Here is a 17,095-nt window from a genome sequence, read left to right as displayed (position 1 = left end):
GAAGAATTTTTGAAGTTCTATTACCTGTCTTGGACCTTGTTTGCATTGGATGGATATTTTCTAAAAGAGTGGTTGTAAATTGGGGGTTTGAGGAAAAAGGCAAATCAATATGAGTATAAGTAATCGGTATGAAATCTTGGGTAGAAGTTGCTGTCCCATTAGCCTGTGAAATTGTCTGCATTGGATGTATTTGTTCATGTTCCTCACTATGATGTGTATCACCAGAATTGAGTTTGGGCATTAAAAATAAAGGATCAACAGAAGAAGGATGAATGGATGCAATCTGAGGTAAAAAAATCTAAAGCAATAGCATTGCTAGTGTAAGTTTCATTAATAGTAGTAGAAAAAAAAAAGAGTGAGATGAAGATTGATATTCATGAAAAATTACATCTCTAGAGATAATTATTTTTTCACTTTTAGTGAGACACCTATATCCTTTTTTATTCAAAGCATAACCTAAAAATAAACAGGATTCAGATCTGTATTCCAATTTATAAGCAATATATGGTCTAGTGTGAGGAAAACATAAACATCCAAAGATTTTTAAGAAAGTATAATCAGGTTTATGATGATAAAATAGTTCAAAAGGTTATTTATAACCTGTAACATATGAAGGCATGCGATTTATCAAATATACCGAGGTTGCAAAAGCCTCATTCCATAGAGTTAAAGGAAGTGTAGCAGTAAATAATAAAACTAAAGCAGTTTCGACTATATGCCTATTTTTTCTTTCTGCTAATCCATTCTGTTGAGGGGTATGGGGACAAGTGATGAGTCTATGAATAATTTTTTTTTGTTGTAAAAATTCAATAAATGTGTAAGATAGATATTCTCTAGCATTATCAGTTTGAAGTGCTTTAATAGAGTAATCTAACTATTTTTTCATCTGGATTTTGTACAATTTAAATACACTAAAGATTTGTGACTTGTTTCTTAAAAAATATATTATAGTGTGTCTTGAATACACATCAATGAATGAAGCATAATATCTAATACCTGTATGAGCAGTGATTGGGGATGGCCCTCAAATATCAGAAACAATCAATGATAAAAGACAATCATAAGTAGTATTAGATGGAGAGTAAGGTAACTTATGAGATTTTGCTAAGCAGCAATGTTCACATACACTAGAATCAGAAGCATTTTTATTATTCAGAGGTAATGAATAATTAGTTACAATAGACTTCACAATTGATAAAACTAGATGACCAAATCTTTTGTGGTAAACATCCAATGTTAAAGTTTGAGCAACAAAAATTTGTGTATTAAATTGTCTAAAGTCTGATTTAGGAAGAGACACTTTTTCAAAATGATACATTCCATTAATTGTTGTGCCTTGGAGAAGTACTTCCTTGGTATCCTGAGATTTCACAAAATAAACATCAGGCCAAAATAAAAAATACACATTATTATCTCTAGCAAATTTGGATACACTAACAAGGTTATGTGCAATTGAGAGAACATGTAGTAAACCATACAAATAATATCTTTTTTTATTGGTTTATGATGCAAATATGAATTACCAATATGCTGAATTTTAATACCTGAACTATTACCAATATAAATTTGATATTGTCCATGATACTTGATGCGGAATTTATAACCCACAAACTAACCGCCAAGTGCACCGGGTCGTACCAAGTAATATCTTACGTGAGTAAGGGTCAATCCCACGAGGATTGATGGATTAAGCAACAATAGTGTTTGATAGGATTAGTTAGACAAACAGAAAATAGTGTTTGGAAGTTCAAAAGCATTAAAAAATAAAGAAGAGTTTGAAGACAGGCAGGTGAATAGGTGAGGAATAAAATATGAAGAAATAGTTAAGGTTTCAGAGTTATCTATTTTTCGGATTGACTTTTCTTATTATTTTATTTTAATCATGTAGATTTTAATTTATGGCAAACTATATGTGACTAGACCCTAATTCCTTAGACCTTCCTAGCCTTCTCTAAAATTCATCAACAGCCAATTCCTTGGTCAATTAATTCCAATTAAGGGGTAAAGTTCAATTCTAGTTATATGCCACAGAAATCCTAATTACCCAAACATAAAAGGATTATATGTCACGTATCCTATTAAATCCAGATAAATTAGAAGTTTAGGAGAATATATTTTCAAGCTGTTGTTCAAGTAAAGAGCTTTTCCAAGTTATACAAGAACGCATTTAGAAAGAGGGTCATACTTCCATTCCACCCAAATTCATAAAATAAAGAACGAAAATAATTCTTAAATATAAATCCATACATAAATTAAAATAGAAAAAATAATAAAAGCAATCCATACAAATAGACAGAGCTCCTAACCTTAACAATAGAGGTTTAGTTGCTCATGGCAAAGAGAAAATAAGAATTCAGGTAAAATGTACTCCTTTTAATCTAATGGATCTGAATCCCCTTTTATAACTAATCCTAATAATTTAAAAATCAAATTTCTAAAATTAAAATTAAAATAATATCTTTTCCTATTTAAAAATCAAATTTGAATTTAAATTCGAATTAATTAACAAGTCTTCAGCTGATGGGTGGGGACCACTTGATTTGTCCATTCTGCAGCTTCTAATATGTGTTTTCTGGGCTGAAAACTGGGTCAAAACAGCCCAGAAATCGCCCCCAATGTCTTTCTGCGTTTTTTGCACGTTGCGCATGTCACGCGTACGCATCGGTCACGCGCACGCGTCAATGGTCTTTTTCCGCGAGTCACGCGTACGCGTCAGTCACGCGCACGCGTGGCTGAGCAAATCTTCAAATTACGCGTACGCGTCAGTCAAGCGCACGCGTCGCCATGGATACTTCCAAATCACGCGCACGCGTCAGGCACGCGTACGCGTTGCTCCTCGCTGCCATCTCCTTTGATTCTTGTGCTGCAGAAACTCCATCAAATCCAGCCGAATGCTACCTAAAATATACAGTATTGCCCAAAACTCAAAATAGCATCCATAGTGGCTAAAATATAATTAATTCTTTATTAAATTCAACAATTTAGATGCAAATTTACTAGGAAAAGATAGGAAAGATGCTCACGCATCGACAACACCAAACTTAAACTGTTGCTTGTCCTCAAGCAACCAAAACTAATATAAGCTTAGGATGTGAATTTGCATGAGAATGAGAGTTCGACTAAGCTCATGTCTCTTCTTATAGTGGGGTTTACAACTGCAATCCTGAATAGTTTTAGCATCTCACTTTATTCTTTGAAGTTCAGAATGATTGGCATCCATAGGAACTCAGAATTCAGATAGTGTTATTGATTATCCTAGTTCAGTATGTTGATTCTTGAACACAGCTACTTTATGAGTCTTGGCTGTGACCCTAAGCATTTTATTTTCCAGTATTACCACCGGATACATAAATGCCACAGACACATAACTGGGTGAACCTTTTCAGATTGTGACTCAGCTTTGCTAGAGTCCCCAGTTAGAGGTACCTAGAGTTCTTAAGCACACTCTTTTTGCTTTGGATCACGACTTTAACCGCTCAGTCTCAAGCTTTTCACTTGACACCTTCACGCCACAAGCACATGGTTAGGGATAGCTTGATTTAGCCGCTTAGGCCAGGATTTTATTCCTTTGGGCCCTCCTATCCATTAATGCTCAAAGTCTTGGATCCTTTTTACCCTTTGCCTTTTAGTTTAAAGGGTTATTGGCTTTTTCTGCTTGCTTTTTTTTTTCTTTTTCTTTATTTTATTTTATTTTATTTTTTTCCACAAGCTTTGTGTTTTTCACTGCTTTTTCTTGCTTCAAGAATCAATTTTATGATTTTTCAGATTATCAATAACATTTCTCTTTTTCATCATTCTTTCAAGAGCCAACAATTTTAACATTCATAAACTTCACTATCAAAAATATGCACTGTTCAAGTATTCATCCAGAATCATAGAAAATAACACCACATCTAAGTAAGTGAGACTACTCTAAAAATTAAACTCAAATTCTCATGCACTACATCTGTTCTTCTTTCTTTTTGATTTCAAGCTTAGTGGGCAATATATGAGACATCTTTTAGGATTAAATTACTTAACAGAAAAATTAAACTATAATCTATGAATCTACTAATAAAGGATCATACAGCAAACAAAGCAAAATAGTAGAAAACCGAAACATAACATAATAAAAACGGGAAGAAAAAAATGAAAGGAACTCAACCACCTTAATTATCCGAGCGGTCGTTTTATTCTTCAGGTTGTGCTCCTTTGTGAAGATGATTCGCCTCCCTTTGGTGCCATCAGAATAGACAGAAAACCCTATAAGCGAAGCGTCAACACCAAACTTAAAGGTTTGCTTGTCCTCAAGCAAAGAAGAACTGAAAATAAAAAGAAACAAATATTATACTGAAATAAGAATAAAAGGATAAAAGAACAAGAGAGAATTAGGATTTGGGAGAGAGAATAAAAGAAATTAAAAAAAACTGGCGGCGAACTGGTGGAGGTGTGCGGCGCAGGCGACGCGTACGCATACGGCACGCGTACGCGTGGGTCACGAAACTTCCTTAATGACGCGTCAGCGTCAGGCACGCATCCGCGTGCCCTGGTTTTTGCGCGATTCGCGCGAAGCCAGCCGTGCGCACGCGCAACTCTTTGTTCGCGTGGCTAGGGAACCAAATTTGGCATACGACGCGTTCGCGTCATGCACGCGCACGCGTGGATGGTTGTTTGGTCAAATGACGCGCACGCGTCAGGGACGCATACGCGTGGGCAATTTTGTGCTTTTAGAACACTTCCAGCCCCAAGCCATCACAACTCTCTGCCAAAACACCTTTTACACCGATTTGCGAAGTCACGCGTACGCTTCGATGACACGGACGCGTGGAGTGCCAAAATCATGATTGACGCGCACGCGTGGAGTACGCGTACGCGTGGGTTTGTTTGTGCTAGAGGCATCATTTTCGCATCATTCCCGCGCAACTCTCTGTTCAAAGTTATTTTTCACGCACACCTGACTGACGCGTACGCGTCAGCGACGATTGCGCGTCGTGTGCTCTCTCTTTCTCTCTTTTTTTTTTAGATACCGTCCGGCTCCTGTTCTAAGATAGCTGCATGATTTGAAAAAAATAGTAAAAACTTAGTAAAAAAAATCAAATAAGGAAGAAAACTACTACTACGAAAAATAGCTAAGGATACGAAATTATCAGGTTGCCTCCCAACAAGCGCTTCTTTAACGTCACTAGCTTGACGATCAGTTCTGCTAGTTCAGCAGATGAGTGGACCTCTGGCGATCAATCTCGCCTCCAAGATAGTGCTTCAACCTCTGGCCATTCACTGTAAACTTCCTGTCAGAATTCTCTTCCTGTACTTCCACATGACCATATGGAGAGCTCTGGTAACCACAAACGGTCCTGACCACCGGGATTTCAGCTTCCTGGGAAAGAATCTGAGTCTTGAATTATACAGAAGCACTCTTTGTCCTGGCTCAAAGACTCTGATGGCAATCTTCTTGTCATGCAGTAGCTTGGTTCTCTCCTTATAGAGCTTGGCATTCTCATAGGCTGAGTATCTGAATTCATCAAGCTCATTCAACTGAAGCATCCGCTTAATTCCTGCAGCTTCTGAATCAAGATTCAGATTTCTGATTGCCCAGTAAGCCTTGTGCTCTAACTCAACTGGTAAGTAACAGGCTTTGCCATAGACTAACTGATAAGGGGACATGCCAATTGGAGTCTTGTACACTGTCCGGTATGCCTAGAGAGCATCATCAAGCTTCCTAGATCAGTCCTTTCTTGAAATGCTGATGGTCTTCTCTAGAATTCTCTTAAGTTCCCTGTTGGAAACTTCAACCTGTCCACTCGTCTGAGGGTGATAGGGGTTGCCACCTTATGACGGACTCCATATCTGTGCAGAAGAGAATCCAGCTGTCTGTTACAAAAGTGACTTCCTCCATCACTAATGAGTGTCCTTGGGACGCCAAACCGGCTAAAGATATACCTCTAAAGAAAGCTCATTACCACCTTGGCATCATTAGTGGGTAGAGCCACAGCTTCCACCCACTTGGACACATAATCAACTGCCACTAGAATATAGTTGTTTGAATGTGAGGGTGAAAAAGGTCCCATGAAATCAATACCCCACACATCAAACAACTGAACCTCAAGAATCCCCTGCTGTGGAATTTCGTGATTGGCAGTGAGATTTGTGGCTTTTGCACATATGTCACAGTGCTTCACAAATTCTCTTGAATCTCTGAAGAGGGTAGGCCAGTAGAACCCGCTTTGAAGGACCTTTGTAGCTGTCCTTTCTCTACCAAAGTGGCCTCCATACTCAGAACCATGAAAGTGCCAAAGAATATGCTGTGTTTCTTTATCTGGGACACATCTCCTTATTATACCATCTGAACACCTTTTAAAAAGGTATGGTTCCTCCCAAATGTAGTACTTTGCATCAGTTAATAGCTTCTTTACTTGTTGCCTGCTGTACTCCCTTGGAATAAAATTCATGGCTTTATAATTTGCAATATCTGCAAACCATGGAGCCTGTTGAATGAGGAACAGTTGTTCATCTGGAAACGTCTTAGTCACAGCTGTGGGTGGTTGTACTCCTACTTCAGGCTCAATTCTGGAGAGATGGTCAGCTACTTGATTTTCTGACCCTTTCCTGTCTTTTATCTCAATATCAAACTCTTGAAGGAGCAATACCCATCTGATTAATCTTGATTTAGAATCCTGCTTGGTTAGAAGGTACTTCAAAGAAGCATGGTCAGTATAAATAATAACCTTAGAACCAAGTAAATAGGACCTAAACTTATCAACAGCATACACAACAATTAATAATTCTTTTTCTGTAGTTGTGTAATTTTTTTTAGCATCATTTAATACACGACTGGCATAATAAATGACATGTACAAGCTTACCATGCCGCTGTCCTAAAACAGCTCCTATAGCAAAATCACTAGCATCATACATTAATTCAAATGGTAAATCCCAGTCAGGGGGAGCTATAATGGGAGCAGAGGTAAGGTTTGCTTTCAGAGTTTCAAAAGCATGTAGACAATCAGAATCAAAGATAAAAGGAACATCAACAACCAACAGGTTGCTCAATGGTTTAGCAATTTTAGAAAAATCCTTTATAAATCTTCTATAAAATCCTGCATGACCCAAGAAACTCCTAATTGCCTTAACATTAGTCGGTGGTGGTAATTTTTCAATTACCTCCACCTTTGCTCTATCTACCTCAATCCCCTTACTTGAAATCCGGTGTCCAAGAACAATGCCTTCTGTAACCATAAAATGGCATTTTTCCTAATTTAAAACAAGGTTTGATTCTTGACACCGTTTCAAGACAAGAGATAAATGTTTAAGACAGGATTCAAAAGAATTACCAAAAATAGAAAAGTCATCCATAAATATCTCAATAAACTTTTCAACCATATCAGAAAAATTGAAAGCATACACCTCTGAAAAGTTGCTGGAGCATTGCAAAGTCTAAATGGCATTCTCCTGTAGGCAAATCCTCCAAAGGGACATGTGAATGCTGTCTTCTCTTGATCTTGAGGGTCCACTGTAATTTGATTATATCCAGAATATCCATCTAGAAAATAATAAAAAGCATGACCAGCTAACCTCTCAAGCATCTGATCAATGAAAGGCAGGGGAAATGATCTTTCCTTGTAGCAGTGTTGAGCCACCTGTAGTCTATGCACATTCTCCATCCTGTGACTGTTCTTGTAGGAATAAGCTTATTCTTTTCATTCTTGATCACTGTCATCCCTCCTTTCTTGGGAACTACCTCTTTTTGGACCACCTCTTTCATAGTTGGATTGAGTCTCCTTTGTGGTTGCACAACTGGTTTGGCATCATCTTCAAGGAGGATCTTGTGCATACACTTGGTTGGACTAATCCCTTTCAAGTCACTAATGGTCTACCCAAGAGCTGTTTTATAGCTCTTGAGCACTGAAACAAGCGCCTCTTCCTCTTCAGGCTTCAGGAAAGAGCTAATAATTACTGGATATGAATCATTTTCACCCAAGAATACATATTTCAGAGAAGGGGGTAAGGGTTTGAGCTCAAGCTTGGGGGCTTCCTCCTCCTTGATTGGCGTGTTCATCAGCTCCTTTTGGGGTGGTGAATCATCAACTTCAACTAATTCGTAGTCAGAAATAGGGTCCAGAACATCATCAAGTACCTTAGCTTCCAGTACTTCTTGAACAAGTGGTTCAATAACATCTATTTTCATACACCCCTCAGAATCATTAGGGTGCTTGAGAGCTTCAAAAACATTTAGGACCACCTGTTCTTCATTGACCCTCAGGATTAATTCACCCTTTTGCACATCAATCAGAGCTCTACCTGTAGCTAAAAATGGTCTACCAAGTATAATAGAGGGTTTTACCTCCTCTTCCATGTCTAATATAACAAAATCAACAGGAAAAATAAATGGTCCTACTTTAACAAGTAAATCTTCAACCACACCCACAGGTAATTTAATAGAAAGATCAGCAAGTTGAAGAGAAATACGAGTAGGTTTTACCTCCTCAATTTGAAGCTTTTTCATCACTGAAAGTGGCATGAGGTTGATGCTAGCTCTAAGATCACATAAAGCTCTCTGAATGCCGACTTCTCCAATGGTGCAAGGAATGACAAAGCTTCCTGGGTCTGGCATCTTCTCAGGAAGGGTGTGTTGAATAATAGCACTGCATTCCTTGGTTAACACCACGATTTCTTGCTCCTTCCAATTTCTCTTGTGGGTCAATAACTCTTTCATAAATTTAGCGTAGAGAGACATTTGCTCCAGAGCCTCTGCAAAAGGAATGTTGATCTGCAGCTTCTTGAAGACATCTAAAAATTTAGAGAATTACTTTTCTTTGGATGCCTTCTGAAGCCTCTGAGGATATGGCATTTTTGGCTTGTATTCAGGGGCCTGATAAGGTGGGATAAGTGTCAAGAGAGTCAGGAAATGGGTTGTCTGCACGCTTAGGAGGGGCGTGCTCTACTTCTTCCTTCTTCTCCTCTAGAGTTTCCTTTTCAACTAGATCTTCATTGACCTTGGTCTCAGAACCAGCTACCTTACCACTTCTCAATTGAATAGCCTTGCAATCTTCTCTTGGGTTCACCACTGTATCACCAGGAAATGTATTTGAAGACCTTTCAGGTAATTGCTTGTTCATTTGACCCATTTGCACCTCCAAGTTTCTAATGGAGGCTCTGGTTTCTTGTATGAAACTCATCATCATCTCCCAATTAGAATCTTCTTGGGATTTAGAATTTGCCTGCTGAGGTGGTTGTTGTTGCTGAGACTGAAATTGGCGGTTATTATAGTTGTTCTGTTGAAAACCGCCCTGAGAACTATTGTTGAAGTTCTGAGGTCTCTGAGGTTGATCTCTCCACCCAAAATTTGGGTGATTCCTCCACCCCTGATTGTATGTCTTAGAATATGGATCATTGTTGGGATTTCTAGGACTACTCGCCATGTAATTCACTTGTTCAGAAGAGGGTTGAGCATAATCATAATTATTATTTTGCATAAAGTTACCTGCCATGTCATAGGAGACTTCCTGTGGTGGATTTTGGGTGTTGATAGCTGAGACTTGCATGCCACCCATCTGTTGAGTAAGTAGATTTATTTGCTGAGACATCAGCTTGTTCTGAGCAAGAAGAGCATTAACAGCTTCTACTTCCAACACGCCTCTCTTCTGAGGGGTCTCAGAGTTCACAGAATTCCTGTTAGATGAGTATAAATATTGGTTGCTTGCAACCAATTCAATCAGCTCAATCGTTTTCTCTGGTGTCTTCTTCTTGTGCAATGAACTGCCTGCAGAAGTGTCTAGGCTCATCTTGGGCGCCAAAAACTTGATGCGGAATTTATAACCCACAAACTAACCGGCAAGTACACCGGGTCGTACCAAGTAATACCTTACGTGAGTAAGGGTCGATCCCACGAGGATTGATGGATTAAGCAACAATAGTGTTTGATAGGATTAGTTAGACAAACAAAAAATAGTGTTTGGAAGTTCAAAAGCATTAAAAAATAAAGAAGAGTTTGAAGACAGGCAAGTGAATAGGTGAGGAATAAAATATGAAGAAATAGTTAAGGTTTCAGAGTTATCTATTTTTCGGATTGACTTTTCTTATTATTTTATTTTAATCATGTAGGTTTTAATTTATGGCAAACTATATGTGACTAGACCCTAATTCCTTAGACCTTCCTAGTCTCCTCTAAAATTCATCGACAGCCAATTCCTTGGTCAATTAATTCCAATTAAGGGGGAAATTCAATTCTAGTTATATGCCACAGAAATCCTAATTACCCAAACATAAAAAGATTATATGTCACGTATCCTATTAAATCCAGATAAATTAGAAGTTTAGGAGAATATGTTTTCAAGCTGTTGTTCAAGTAAAGAGCTTTTCCAAGTTATACAAGAACGCATTTAGAAAGAGGGTCATACTTCCGTTCCACCCAAATTCATAAAATAAAGAACGAAAACAATTCTTAAATATAAATCCATACATAAATTAAAATAGAAAAAATAATAAAATCAATCCATACAAATAGACAGAGCTCCTAACCTTAACAATGGAGGTTTAGTTGCTCATGGTAAAGAGAAATAAGGATTCACGTAAAATGTACTCCTTTCAATCTGATGGATCTGAATCCCCTTTTATAACTAATCCTAATAATTTAAAAATTAAATTTATAAAATTAAAATTAAAATAATATCTTTTCCTATTTAAAAATCAAATTTGAATTTAAATTCGAATTAATTAACAAGTCTTCAGCTGATGGGTGGGGACCACTTGATTTGTCCATTCTGCAGCTTCTAATATGTGTTTTCTGAGCTGGAAACTGGGTCAAAATAGCCCAGAAATCGCCCCTAGCTTCTTTCTGCGTTTTTTGCACGTTGCGCATGTCACGCGTACGCGTCGGTCACGCGCACGCGTCAATGGTCTTTTTCCGCGAGTCACGCGTACGCGTCAGTTACGCGCACGCGTCACCATGGATACTTCCAAATCACGCGCACGCGTCAGGCACGCGTACGCGTCGCTCCTTGCTGCCATCTCCTTTGATTCTTGTGCTACAGAAACTCCATCAAATCCAGCCGAATGCTACCTAAAATAAATAGTATTGCACAAAACTCAAAATAGCATCCATAGTGGCTAAAATATAATTAATTCTTTATTAAATTCAACAATTTAGATGCAAATTCACTAGGAAAAGATAGGAAAGATGCTCACGCATCAATATTCTTGTACTTGTTGTAGGTTTGACTGATTAGGAGTACGGTGATGGGAAGCGCCAGAATCAGCATACCAAGATGGATCAGCAATCGTAGCAGGTGTAGCAAGCATTGCTTTGGGATTATGGAATGAGGGAGGTGGAGGGAGTGCATTGTGCATAGAAGAGTTGGGTGAATTTTGCTGTGCATGTTGAAATTGTTGGTCAAATCTAAAATAACAGTAACTAGCAATATACCCCCAGCTTACCACAAATTTGACATTATGGCCGATTTGAGTTCCAAAAATCTCTACCTCCACGATTTGTTCTTCCTCCACACCCTCTTCGACCATAAGTGCCTCTATTAGGTGTAGGCGGTGTGTTTCTTGCATAGCCAGAATCAAAATTAGTTTAAGTAGAAGGTTGAGATTGAGTGAAATTGACCTGTACCATTGAGGGTTCTGATTTCTTGAACCTCTCCACAATGTATTCTTGAGCCATCAAGAGAGCTTCAAGGTCTGGAATGGAATAGGATGGATCTTTTGCAGTGACATATGTCAAGAATGACTGATAATCTTCATTTAATCCATCTAAAATAACATTGGTGTATTCTACATTAGTTAGAGGAGCTCCAATAATAGCAAGTACATCCACCACTTTTTTTATTTGAAGAAGATAATCAGATGCTGGACTAGTCTTCTTGATCGATTTTAATTGCAGTTGAAGTTGCTTAATATGAGCTTTTGTTTGTGATGCAAAGTGGGTGTGAAGTCGGCTCCAAATATCATGAGCAAAAAGACAACCAAGAACTCGATGTTTGAAAGAGGGATCCAGTGATGAGTAAAGCCAGGAAGAGACATTGTAGTCATCAAGTCTCCATTATTTATATGTCTTTGTTTCATTTTGTGCCTTTTCATCAACAGCTGATGTGTATCTTATTGGAATCTTCTGTTGGTCCAGGTGATCTTGAAGTTCTTGACCTGAAATTGTAAGAATAGCTTAATAGCGCTAGGTGAGAAAATTAACATTGTTGAGTTTTTCTGGTAAAGGAACAGAAAAGGGCTTTAGAATTGACGCAGATGGTGATGCTTGAGTAATAGCAGTAGCAGGTGATGGATTATTGTTGATAATTTCTGCCTCCATGAATCTTGGACGCTATCTGATACCATGTGAAAATAAAGTCTATACAAAGTAGAGAACAATAGCAAAGAAAAGAAGAAATGAATGTTAACTATTAATGTGTGTTCTATACAATAAATTGAAGAGTTTTATTTGTACATAAATATTAAGACTCTAGAAACTACTAACTCTAGTTCAAAAATAACTAATGTGGTTAATTATCTTTTTTTATATATGCTATTATTAAATACTACTATTAATTGGAAAGTTATCTGGTATTTAGTCTCAAATTTTGGATTTGAAACAATTAGGTGAACTAATAAAAATTTAATAAATAATTTATATTTGTTAAATTTAAATTACCATTAATTATAATTTAATTTATTTAAATTATTTAATTCTAAATTTAACTAAAATTTAACCTATTGGTTTTTAAAAAATTGATTAAATTGATTAAAAACAATAGGCTTTTGTTGGCAATTAAACTAAACTCCTCAATAACTTATATACAAATTGAAGAAGTTACTTGAAATAATTAATTCTATAAACTTAGTTTAACGAAAACAATGTTAGATATGTAAATAATTTTATTATCATTAATCAAGTTGTTAAAAGATTATAAAAGCTTATCATGATTGTCTCAATATTTGAAGCCCAAAAAAAAAATCGAAATAAATTCTAATGCTACAACATAATTGGTGACTATTATAATACTTTTGTTTGAAGTTTTGAAATTATTAAATTAAAAAAATTAATTTAAAGTATTTTTTGAAGTATAAATTTATTTAATTATTAACTCTATTTTTTATATTTTAATTTTACTTTTATTTCATTCTCCTCATTTATAGTTACTGTCAACACTGTCATTGCTGCAAATACCAAAGCCACCCACCATTTCATATCCACAATTTAGGGTGTGTTTGGCAAATACTTTCGAGGAGGAAAAGTACGTTACAATTTTTTAAAATTTTCTTCCTATAAACGCAAAATTTTTAGCTTCTGCATTGCACTAACCAGCTTTAAATTGACATTTAATATTTATTTTTCTTTTACCAAGTTTATCCTTTATACATATTATTGTATTATTTATAGAATTCTTATTATTTATCTTTATATGAGTTTTTTTCTATTATTTATTATTTAGATTTTTTATTAATTTTTTGTTTCACATTAATATATTTTTATAATTATAATTTTTGTACATTATATTTATTATTATCTTTTTATAATATAATTTATTAATCCCATTAGGTAAAATAAATTAAACAAAAAACTTAACCATAAATAATAATAATAATAATAATAATAATAATAATAATAATAATAATAATAATAATTATAGAGTACTAAAAAAAAGTATTAAGAGTACTAAAAATATACTATATAAAAATATATAAAAAAATTATAAAAAAATTAAACATGTATAAAAAAATAACATCATAATTTAATGTCTTGTCCTTTTTAGTAATTATCTATCTAAAAGTGATTTTAACTAATATTATCAAAACAATATTTATTTTATCAAAATCAATTTTGATATAGAGTTGCCAAACATAAATTATGTTGGCACAAACTTACTTCTATCCAAAATCAATTCTATAAAATCAATTTTATTCAAATTTCAGTTTGACAAACCACAATCCAAACACACACCTAGTCTCCAAGCCTTCCACAGATCCTAGTGTCCCATCCCTATTCTCCACAATTCCCAGTGTCACTATCCCCGTATCCTCTCATGTCTCAGACACAGATGTTTGCGACTCAATTTTATGGAAATGGAAGGCATATGTGTGCTATTCTTCGATATGGATTCATGGGGGCTAGACATATATGTGGGACAGGTTTTTCGCAGTGTAAGGTAGAAGAACTCGGACCGTGCGAGTTCTTTGGTGATAAACTTCTGCATAACAAATTGCACGGTCCAATTTGTATGGTAAGAGAATTTAAATTTCGGAAGGTTGAAATCGGACCCTCCTTGTTGCTTTAGCTTGGTTTTTTAATATGAAATGGGACGACAAATCGCATGGTCCGAGTTCCATGCTGAGAAGTTGAATTGAACTCGGACCCTCCGTTTTGCGTGAGCTTGGCTAAACTGCTAGATGAAATCGCATAGTCTGATTTCATTTTTTAATATTTTTTTGAATCAGGTTAACCTAGTCGAAAGGTGCGAGTTCGTTAAAGAGTCCTATATAAAAGTGTGAAGTGAACTGGTGGTAGCTTACTCGCGTCTTCTTCCACTTCTTGAACGGCTGCTTCTTCTGTTTCTTCTTTCTCGTTTCTTCATTGCTTGTTTTGAACCTGAAAATCTAGTAGCTAAAGTTATGCCTTTTTTTGGTGATTAAGAGAAATGAGTGACAGAGTGTTACTAAAAGTGTATTATTTTGGTCAGATTTTGTTACAAACGTCTGAAGGAGTAAAATTTATTTGTGAAAATCCACTAGATGTTGTTATTCCTTTTATCATCTCATTTGAAGAGCTCAAAAGTGTGATCTGTAAAAAGATTGGTGTTGTTATTCCTATACAGATATCCCATACCGGTGTTTGGTGGATTCGTCCAGTTTCAAACCAAATATGTGACGGACGAAGCAAGCATGCAAGAGATATTTTCAATGTATATTGAAAACCGGGCTCAGATCTCGTTCATCGAGTTGTATGTTGAGTTTGAACAATCTGAGGCTGACCGGAATATTCTACGAGAAGATTATAATAGTGACAGTGAAGAAGAGTTCGAAAGTAACTACGAATTTGTTACTCCAGATGGAGATGAAGATCAAGGTGACGGAACTATGGCTCCAGATGTGACAGAGGTGGCAAATGCACTCGCAAATGAAGTGCCGTTTGAGGAGCCATCATTCATGCGAGTTTTGGACTTGGAAGCCATGCATGTTCTGGAGTTTTCGAAATATATGACTGCAGGTACGTAATTCGTCGTATTAGTTTTTTTTTAGTTAGTTATTGATTTAGTTATGAATAAATTAGTATTTATTTACCATTATTTACTCAAATAGATGTCATAGTTCTCAGGATCGAACCGATGCTCGAACGGTTCAGGTGACTGGGTCACTGGTTCAACCGCTGGGTAAGTGGTTGAACCGGTTGATCCGGTCCTATGTAAATAAAAAATAAAAAATAGCAAGAATGTTAAATAAGAAACTTGAAAATGTCTGTGTTTGCTAACATTTTAAAAAAATTAAGTTATTTTAAACCAATATGGAACAGGAACAATAAATATTTTATTTTTTGTACTGTTATATATATACTACAAGTACTTATTAGAAAATAATAATAAAATTCTCTACAATATGATTATTAAAAATTACGTGAGTTTGTAATTATTATTCGCACTGGATCGATGCCTTGTACGGTTCAAACCCAATGAACCGGACCGGTTAGGATCCGGTTCATTGGGTTTGACGGTCGAACCAGCCGGTCCGGTCCAGTTTTTATATCTGATGCTGATGTTCTTATTTTGTTTAGAGTGACATAATAACATGATGTCTGGTTTAGATTTATATCATACTAGATGCAGTGAATGTTGATTTACCCTTATTATCGGTTTTGAAATATCTGTGTATTAATTTAATTTTTCCTATGGTGGTTGTCCCAGCAGAAATTCCTATTATCACAGATGGTGAATTTTCCATTGGTATGGAGTTCAGTTTTAAGGAAGCTGTTATTAAGGCGATAAAAGAGTATACCATACAACGAAGCGTAGACTACCTGGTGTATGAGTCTGAGCCGTTGACATTTTATGCCAAGTGTACACAGTATGGGTCAGGGTGTGATTCGCTTATCAAGGTTAGCATGATCAGCAGGAAGTACTGTTGGATTATAAGGAGGTATAATGGTAGTCACACTTGTACCAGAGCCACCATTTCACAGGATCATTCAAAGCTGGATTCTATCATAATTGCAGAAGCAATAAAGCCATTGGTTGAGGCTGACCCCTCCTTAAAGGTGAAATCGGTTATAGCAGAAGTGCAATCGAAGTTCAACTACACCGTTAGTTATCGAAAAGCATGGTTGGCTAAGCAAAGGGCAGTAGAAAAAATATTTGGATGTTGGGAAGCATCGTTTGAAGCGTTGCCTATATGGTTTGAGGCCATGTGTCATAAGGAGCCATCAGCTGTTGTCCATTTTGAGACTATGCCTGCATATCAAGGCGATGACTTGGTGGGTGATATTCGAGTACTGCATCGAGTATTTTGGAGTTATTACCCCTGTATTAGGGCATTCAGACATTGTAAGCCAGTTGTCCAGGTGGATGGGACTCACTTGTACGGAAAGTATAAGGGTTGTCTACTAGTGGCAGTTTCACAGGATGGCAACAACAATATAGTCCCAATTGCGTTTGCTATTGTGGAGGGAGAGACTTCTGATGCATGGCACTTTTTCCTTAGTAACCTCTGTCAACATGTTGTCACTCGGGATGGTGTGGGTCTAATATCCGACCGACACAAATCCATCAATGCAGCTGTGGAACGCAGTAACGGAGCTTGGTCACCTCCTAGAACTTTTCATATGTTTTGCATCAGGCATATAGAGTCAAATTTTCTGTGAAAGTTCAAGGCACCGTACCTCCAAAAATTGGTCGTCAACATTGGTAATCATTTAGTAAATTTAAGTAAGTTATTAACAGAGTTACCGTCGTCATTTGTTTTGACCTCTATTATTTTTCTTTTTTTTTATGTTGTTATCCTCCAGGATATTTGAGGATGGTGCGGGAGTACGAGGCGCGTTACCAGCGATTACGGGAATGGGGCGAGGCGTATACAAACTGGTTAAACCGAATTTCTCGCGAACAGTACGCATTGGCATTTGATGGTGGATACCG

This window comes from Arachis hypogaea, chromosome 18, assembly GCF_003086295.3.
Source record: "Arachis hypogaea cultivar Tifrunner chromosome 18, arahy.Tifrunner.gnm2.J5K5, whole genome shotgun sequence".
Lineage (NCBI taxonomy): Eukaryota > Viridiplantae > Streptophyta > Magnoliopsida > Fabales > Fabaceae > Arachis > Arachis hypogaea.
Note: the sequence above shows the minus strand (reverse complement) of the source record.